The sequence below is a fragment of the Chrysochloris asiatica genome, unplaced genomic scaffold, assembly GCF_000296735.1.
Source record: "Chrysochloris asiatica unplaced genomic scaffold, ChrAsi1.0 scaffold00098, whole genome shotgun sequence".
Lineage (NCBI taxonomy): Eukaryota > Metazoa > Chordata > Mammalia > Afrosoricida > Chrysochloridae > Chrysochloris > Chrysochloris asiatica.
The window spans coordinates 11,191,498-11,198,832 of record NW_006408616.1 but is presented as its reverse complement, the minus strand read 5'-3'; the positions used below and the strand labels follow the sequence as shown (position 1 = coordinate 11,198,832).

At 40.4% G+C, this 7,335-nt stretch overlaps 1 protein-coding gene across 1 annotated transcript in view; it reads left to right on the top strand.

Moving 5' to 3' along the window:
- Positions 1-3,159: 3,159 nt before the first annotated feature.
- The window catches only part of ERGIC2 (ERGIC and golgi 2), a 56,137-nt gene continuing 51,961 nt past the window's right edge, over positions 3,160-7,335 (top strand). The window contains 1 exon segment of the mRNA XM_006878347.1: positions 3,160-3,256. The gene's annotated coding sequence lies outside the window, so the exon portion shown is untranslated.

Sequence of the window (7,335 nt, the reverse complement as noted above, 5' to 3'; positions counted from 1 at the left end):
ATCATCACTTGCTAAAACTTTTACTTAAACTGTAGAGAAAAAAGAAACAAAACAGAACAAAAGCAAAAATTACATGAAAACATTTTTTGATGTTTATACATGGGTATTTATCTTTCTAAAAACATATCTCTATATAAATGTGCAATATACAAGGGACAAAATGATGAAAACTTCTTGGACATTACCAAACACCTTGAAGCAACAAGTTCCTGGGTCTGGTGTCTCAGCACCATAGTCTCTGAGGACACCATGGTCAATTGGCATAACATAGTTCACAAAGACAATGCTACTAGGTAGCAATTAGAATGTTAAAAGCTCATGAGTGGCCATCTAAGGTGCAACTATTGGTCTCTCTATGTATGGAAGAAAGAAGACTAATGAAAATTGAAAATGCTTGGCATCAGCTAGTTGAAAAAACTGATGGAACATGTGAACATCAGTCTCCATGACTCTGAGATCAGAATTGCCTGCTTACCACTCCTCTGAAGGGATCATATTAGAAGGTCCCAGATAGAGTAGGTGACAATGTGGACCAAAATTGAAAATTATTTTTTAAAAATTCCAGATTTACTGGTCAGAAAGAGACCGGAGGAACCTGAGACTATGGCCATTGGCCACCCTTTGGATTTGGAACTCATCCTCCAGGCCCAATTTTCAACCACGTACCGGATAGCGGTGGGACAACGCTAGTGAAGTATGCTCATCATGGACAGTCAAAATCACAAGGGCAATATTCACCAGAGGGGTCGGGAAGGAGGGTAGGATGGAAATAGGAACCCCTCCCCCAGGGGAAAGGGGCTGGAATAACTGTTGTTACATGGAAGGGATTGTAATCATTTAGATGAAACAAAGTGTGTGATTTGTTAGATGTAAAATCTTCACTCAATTCACAATAAAAAGTTTAAAGAGAAAGAAAGTAAACACCTTTTGAGTAATTTTACTATATATAGGTTGTTCTAGACTAGTTGTTAATTTCAGTCTAGTTTTATTGCAGGTAGTTGTGAATGAAAGGGACTTTAAAACCCAGAATCAAAACTAAATTGTTTTCTAAATCTAACACCAGCAATAATGTAGGGTTGTGTTCATTCCTTTTTAGAGTTACACAAAGTTTCAATCTTCAGGGATTGTTTAGTCTTCATATGGTAGCTTTGAAGATAGTGAGTTGATTTTTAAATGGGCTGGATCAAAGTAGGCAGCTTTACTATAATCACCCACCAACATTGAGCAGATTCTGACTCATAGCTATCCTGTATAGGGATTCTGAAGAGTGCCTGGTGGGTTTCAATGGCAGATCAGTGTTTATCCTACATGAGGACTTCCTATTTACTATACAGTAAATCCTATAACTCATGGGATAGTTGTTAGCCTCAAAGTAGACTAGCCTGGAAACCAGGTTTCTGATGTAACTAAACAGCCAGTCTCTAGCCAACCAACCAAAAGTCAAACCCATTGTCATCAATTCTGACTCAGCGGACTCAATGTTTCCAATATTGTTGTTAGGTGTGGTCAAGATAGTTATGACTCAATGATAGCCTGTATAGGGTTTCTGAGGAACAGCTAATGGATTAGAACCCATTCTTATCAGTACTCTGTAAACCGTCCTATTGGGTTTCCATGGAGCAGCTGGTGCTTTAAAACAGTCAGGCTTTTAATTACAACCACATGCTTAATCACTGCACCAAGATGTGGCGCTGTAGGATCAGCACTGGACTGCGAACCACAAGGTTGGTTGTTCAAGGCCACCAGCTGCTCCTGGGAAACCCCATACAGAGTTCCTATGAGTCACAACTGACTCAATAGCATTTAACAACAGGAGTCCATAAATCATTTACCCATAAGAAAAAGAGCTGTTGATGTCTGTGGCTAAAAGAAAGACACACTTTAGACATATTAATTCACTTAATAGTAACAACCATTGTTGTTGCTAAGTGCCATCAAGTCCATCTTGACTCATAGAGACCCTGTATAGGGCTTCCAAGGAGCAGTTGGTGAATTTGAACTACTGACCTTATGATGTAAACGGAACTGAGATTCAGTTTATTCTCCTGCAGTGACACACCAGGACTCCAAATGGATTCACTTAATAATCCTAACAATTGTAGGAGACATTATCATGCCCATTTTGCAGATAAGGAAACCTTATCACAAAAGGATTACACAATATGCTCAAGGTCACATTATTGTGAACTGGAATTTTGACCCAAGAAATGTTGACTCCAGGCAAGAGCTTTATACCAATGTAACTGGACTAACTCTTGCCAAGAAAGTCTAAAAATAAAGTTGCATTTAGTGGGAACTGCCCTTATTTTCTGGGATAGTTTCAATTTATGGTGATTGCAAGTTTCACTCAAGGTAAATTAGCTAAATTTAACAATGTAATTTGCTCATTTAAAGTGCAGTATAGTGTTTTGATCAAGAGCATAATTTTCTCTGACTCTTTCAGCTGTCTGTGGGCAAATAATTTAATAGTTCTGTAGTTCTATTTCCTTATTTAGTAAACACTGTTGTAAGTATTAAATGAGATAAGGCAGGCAAAACATTTAAAACAGAGCTTATGACCATATTTAATACTAAAGAACGCATATGTGGTTTCTTAAGGTGCTTACTAATTGGAAGATAATACAAACATTGAACAAATAATTAAGAGAGTTACCTATGTCTAAAAATGGAAGCTTAAAAGTTCTTGACCTGGTACAATCAGGAGGCAAGGACTGAAAAAGACAAAACATAGTGCATACTGGAAGTATATACATTATAATTGCAAGTGTTAACTGTTGCACCCAAGGTCCTCATGGTGACCCTGCATAGGGTTTCCGCAGCTGTAAATCTTTGCGACCTTGTGGCTCGAAGTCCAGTGCTGATCGTACGGAGCAAATTCTGCCCGGTCCACGTGCTTACATCTAAACCAAATCTTAATTTCAGTTCCGTTTAGCCACGCCCCTTTTATATTTGGCGCTGCAGGACAAGCATTGGATCGAAAGGTAGGTTTGAAGCGTACGGCAGGTGGTTCAAACTCACCAGCCGCTCCTTGAAAACCCTATACAGGGTCGCCATGCGTCGGAAGCGACTTGACGGCATTTAACAACAACTTGCTTCAATTAGCGTCTCGTAAGCAAAGGGAATATCGCGAGAGACCCCTTCTGACGTTTCAGTTGTGGTAGTCGTTTTTTATTCTCGCGATATTTCTGGGTACACAGGAGCCCGGGCGACCCGGGCTTCTGTGAAACATGGCGGTCGGCTGGGACCGTAATACAAGGTAATATACTGAAACCCCGCCGGGTGCTGTTCCCTAGGTTGTTCCAGGGCTGCTGAGGGCATGAATACGGTGAACGGGCTGAACGCCTGACATGGGGTTGGCTCCTTGTCTTCCTTGTTATCCAGTGGAGAACGGACCCGGCCGAGGTACCACTCCACCTCTCCCGGGGGCGTTACTGGCAGGACCCTGGGCAGTGCTACGACCGGCAGATCCAATCTTTCAGATTCAGATGGTTGTGCGCTGTGTTGTAACTCGAAAGAGTACAGGGGGTTCTCGTTACTCCCTGACCCTGATCCTCTGCCTTTCGCTGAGCCTGATCCCGGGGTGGCTCTTCTAGTTCCCAGGGGAGGAGGGTCCCGCGTTGTGCAGACCAGCCGGGTTGTGTCCGGGACCTCTCGAGTTCTGGCTCCCCACCCCTATTCAGACAAATGCCACATTTTTGGCAACACGTTGCTGTCTCTCTGTCTCTCTTTTTAAAGAACGTGAATTTGGCGTCTACTCAGAGGAGACTTTCACACTCAGCTTGAGAAAATATGAAACGGTTCTGACTGGTTACAATGTTAGGAAAAACAGGTCCGAGTGTCACTCTTCTTAACGCCCGAAGCACCCGGAAGATACACGTCAGTGAACTCCTAGTAGAACAGCCTGGAGTATCGGTAGTAATTAGAATTGATAGGCCATTGTTTGAAACAACACATTTAAATAACTTTGATGTTTAGGATTTAGTGTTCTGGAAAAGTTAAGGCAAAGTTACACAGGATTTATTAAAATATTGCAAGATTGGCTTTCAGAAACAGTTAAAAGATACAATGTAAAATAGGAGCTACTCAAGTTTGATGTTGCATTTTCAGTATTTAAAGTAATTGTTTAATCGCCTGCATGAGACTATGATTTTGTTGTTGTTGTGTGGCATCTACAAAGGTTTATACACGAAAGGCCATATGCTTATTTACCTAATATGTTTATTGATAGCATATTAAATTGAATTTCCAGTTCTTCTAGAAGAAAAGTGTGCTAACAAGAAATCCTGTGGTTTCAGAGGTGGGGAGCAATTTTTTAACTTTTTGACAGTAAACTTTAGTACATAACTGAGTCCTGCAGTAGCTTCATGCAAGAGGGTACAAGTCATAAAATTTTTTTCCAGTATGAAAAATCTCTCAAAGGAAATCAGGCTTAGTAGGGAATGGGGGTAGGTTAACTACCAAAGGAAAAAAAATTTTTTGAGAGTTTGTAATTTAAATGGAAGAGATACAGTGATACTGTTATGTACAGCCGTTACTTTTAGGTTGTCTGTGCCTGATACAAATTAATAGATTTGCTCTGCTGCACCAGAGCAAAGATGTCAGTTTGAGGATTCGCCATGGTATTTTTAATAGTCTCATATGCATGTGAAAGTTGGACAAAGAATAAAGAAGACTGTAGAAGAATTGATACATTTGAGTTATGGTGTTGGAGAAGAATATTAAAAGTACTTTGGACTGCCAGAAGAACAAACAAATCTGTGTTGAATGAAGTACAATCAGAATGTACAATCAGGATGGTGAGAGAGACTTTCTCTTTCATACATTGGGCATGTTATCAGGAGGGACCAGTCCCAGGAGAAAGGACATCATGCTTGGTAATGTGGGGGTCAGCGAAAAAGCGGAAGACATCCAATGAGATGGACTGACAACAATGATGGCATAAATAGGCTCAAGCCTAGCAACGATTGTGAGAAGGGCGCAGGATCAGGCAGTGTTTCGTTCTGCCGTGCACAGGGTCTCTGAGTCAGAACCGACTCCTCTGCACCTAACAACAACATGTCTTACACAAATCCTATTTAAAAGTGTCTCTTTTTTTAATGTGATGGTGGGCAAATTATTTGATCTCTGTGCCCCATTTGTGAGCCCCTGGGTGGTGAAACGGTAATGTGTTTGGCTGCTAACATTTTACGAGAGTAGGCAGCCTTGTCTTTCTCCCACTACTCCCTCATATTGTCATATTACAATAGGTCAGCTCTACTTTTTTAGCTGCCTTGTTATCCCATTCTTTTACCTTGGTTGGTGTTGTAAATGTATTTTATGTATCCTTGACCTTTTCCTCAAATGTGCCTTATACATCTTTCCATTTTGTATACTTTTATTGAATAGTAGTATAGTCAAGCCATTCTTTGAGACGGATTGTGCTTGTCTTTGTCCACATTGCTACTAGGCATTTCTGGAGGGATCTGTTGCCATCACTCTGTAATAATCTCTTCTGACATTTACTCTTATCAATTTGTATCAACCTCACTCTATCGCTGAGATTATCAATTTATCTCAGATATATTTTCTTGTTCTTCAAACACTTCAATATCTAAGTCTAAATATTCTACAAATCATGGCATTTTTTTTTAAGAATTATAAGGCAGAGTCAAAAATTATCCACACTTTGGCTGTAGAATTTATTTTCATCAACTTTTATAAAAGACAAATACTTCATTATTCTACACTATCTTCTTGCTTTTCAATACACTTTGTCCATCTGTCACCAAGCTTTTGTATTCTCTTCTTTAAAAAAAAATAAAAAAAAGTTTTAGGCTGAGCTATAAACCACGAATGCACTGCTGTCTTTACTTCTTCATCAGAGGTGACTCTGCATCCTAGAAGGGCTGCTTTCAGGGGACCAAACAGGTGAAAATCTGATGGAGCAAGGTCAGGACTGTAGAGAGGATGCTTTAACACCTTAAAACAAAGTTTTTGCAGAGTGTCAAAAGTGTGGGCAGAGGTGTGTGGACGTGCATCATCATGGAAGATCACAGTGCCCTTGGATAGCTGTCCTCTGTGTTTAATTTGAAGTGTAGGCTTTGGTTCTTCAGTGAGCATCTCACTGTAATGATCACTGTTGATTGTTGGACCTTTTTCCTAATAGTATCTCTATACTGACCCTTGAGATTCCCAGAAAACTGTAAGCAGTGCATTTTGAAATATTTTAATGCACTCCTGGTGTGATGCTGTAGGATCAGCATTGGGCTGCAAGCCACAAAGTCAGTGGCTCAAAACAACCACTGCTCCTTGGAAACCTTGTACAGGGTCACTATGAGTCAAAATTGGCTAGATGGCACTTAACAACAACAGCAATTCACAAAACCCAAAAATCAACCTACTGCTGTCAAGTCAATTCTGCCTTAAAAGCCAGAGTAGAGATGCTCCATAGGGTTTCCAAAGTTGTAAATCGATTCAGAGGCAGGCTGTCATACCTGTCCCTCACAGAGCCACGAGTGGGTTCAAACGCAAACCTTTTGCTTAGAGACTTGAGGCTTAATCCACTCAGCTCCTTTTCTAATGCACTTGTTAGCTTTTGAGTAGGTTCATTCTCATAGTGACCCTGTATAGGGTTTCCAAGGAGCAGTTGGTGGGTTTGAATTGTTTACCTTGCAGTTAGTAGACCAGTGCTCATCCTACAGCACTACACCAGGACTCACTCTAATGCACAATGATGAAATAATTTAATATTATTAAAAGGTTGTAATTTGACTAAGTTTTTGAAGTTCAGCTGTAACATGAATAATGCTTGTACTATCTCCTTTCTTATTCCCTTAATGGAAATACGTATCAACCAATTAAATAGTTCTCATATTGCCAAATATGTATATATATATAACAGGTTCTTCTTGTAGAGTGCTGTTGAGTTGGTTCCTACTCATAGCAACCCTATACACAACAGAATGAAACACTGCCCGGTCCTGTGCCGTACTCATAATAGATATGTTTGAATCTTTGTTGCTGCCACTGTGCCAGTCCACATTATTGGGGTCATCCTCTTTTTGCTGAACCTCTCCTTTACCAACCATGAGTCTCTTGTCAAGGGACTGGTCCCTCCTGACAACAAGTCTGGAGTACGAGAGACTAACTCTTGCCATCCTGGCTCCTAAGGAGCATTTTGACTGTACTTTTTTCCAAAACAGGTTTGTTTGTTTTTCTGGCAGTCAGTATTACTTTGAATACTCCTCTCCAATACCATAATTTGTTGTTGTTAAGTGCCGTCAAGTCGGTTCTGACCCATAGCGACCCTGTACAGGGTTTCCGAGGGTGTAAATCCTTACGGGAGTAGAAAGCCTC